Source organism: Malurus melanocephalus, unplaced genomic scaffold, assembly GCF_030028575.1.
Source record: "Malurus melanocephalus ecotype Western Australia unplaced genomic scaffold, MMel_1.1 scaffold_266, whole genome shotgun sequence".
NCBI classification, from domain to species: domain Eukaryota; kingdom Metazoa; phylum Chordata; class Aves; order Passeriformes; family Maluridae; genus Malurus; species Malurus melanocephalus.
The window spans coordinates 728,322-730,121 of record NW_026623498.1 but is presented as its reverse complement, the minus strand read 5'-3'; positions in this window follow the sequence as shown (position 1 = coordinate 730,121).

Below are 1,800 nucleotides of genomic sequence, written 5' to 3'. Positions count from 1 at the left end.
TGGCTGGTAGGTAAATTTGGCAGGTAAATTTGGCAGGTGCCAGCGAATTTCCCCTAAGGTCATTTCACCAAAACCTTGCTGTCCTGAGGTGCCCTTTGCCTTTTCAGAGCAGTGCAAAGCCCAGCCCAGCTCAGGCTCAGCTCTCCACACCCTGAGCCCGGCCTGGAGCCCCAGGGCATCAAAGATCCCTGCAGCAAACTGCCTTTGTCCATTTTTCTCCCCTCGCTGTGGAACAGATTCCACTCAGTGCCACCACATTGGGTTTATAGGKGCTCTGAATCATGAGCTGCTCTTTTCAGTCCAATCCTTCCTCCTCTGAAACACCACCTTTAAACACCACCCAGAACAGCTCTTTTTGCTACAGAACCTTTATTTGCTGGTGGAATATCTGCCTCCTCAATGCCCCTTCCCCTGCTCGCCACCTTTATTCCTTTATTGCCATCACATGGCTCATCTGTCACACTGGACATTTTCCCCTTAAAGCCACACGAGGAACTCTGAAAAGACTCTGACAAAAAGCACATTCCACTCCAAACCATCACCCTCACAAAATCCTACTTGCCCCAAATTGTGAGATGTTGAAGCTCCTTAATGAAACAGCCGAGATATTTTTAACGTGGTCAAAAAACCTATTTTATCTTCTGACCTTCAGCTCAGAAATAGCTGCGCTATTTTTTTTTTCCCCATTTTTGAAAAAATGACTGCATGAAGCAAACCCCTCCTGCAATTGCAGCCTCAATATTTAAAGTTTGGCATCGTGTAACAGGCTGAAAACAGAAGATATTAAACAAATGCTGCTGCTCCCAACKTCCAGCTCTGTCTGTAATAATAACAAGTCTAAGTGACCACGGCCTCAGCTGCTCATCTCGTTCCATGTGCCAGAAATACTCAGCAGGGGGATTTGCACTCCGAGAATTTCTGCTGAAATAGGTGGCAAACGCCCTTTTTCTTGCAGAACAGAACGCAGGGTGTRGAAGGTGGCTCCTCTCACAGCCTGCAGCATCTTCTGAGAGCTGAGCTGTGCCCCCATGGGTTAAACACAGAGCTGTGGGATCCACAACGCTTCAGTGTCACCCAGAGCAGGGAAGGGACATCTCCAAATCAGGGGATCTGCCCAGCTGGCCCCTCCACATGGGTTATGTCCCCCCTCACCGAGTTTCCTTTGTTCAGGGCTGGTGAATAACTTCCAGAGCAGATGGTGGAAGGGACAGAATCAAGGAATTACACTGCAGATAAAATTCAGAGTTTCATCACAGAGCACGGAATGGTTTGGGYTGGAARGGACCTTAAAGATCACCMGGCTCCAACAYYTTCCACTAGACCAGATWGCTCAAAAAATATTTATCTATWAAATATACACTKCAAGGCTTATCTCAGGTATCATTTTATCTCTCAGTTAGCAGCCCGAGCAGAAAGCCACCCCAGCTCTGTGCCCAGTTCTCACAACGTGACTCAGTTTCCCCACCTGTAACGCAGTAGGGCTAAAGCGTATCTATTTGTATGGGATAATTTGAGATCCTGGGGGGAAAAACGACATCAGGAATGGTGTGTGTTGCCATGGAACTCGAAGCCATCCATTCTGGAACGGGGCCAGAGCTGTTTAACAGTCCGAATTTGCTTTTCAGCTCCTTGCTGCTGTCACACGCGCCCGTCCGTGTCCCCAAGGGTTCTTTTTTTGCTCCCGCCCGATCCGCGGCGCTCGGTGAGAGCCGCCGCCAACCAGAGAATCTCGGCGGGGTGGGCGGGGCCGGAGCGGGGGCGGGCGCTGTGTCGGGCCCGCCGGCGCCGCGCCGTGAGGTG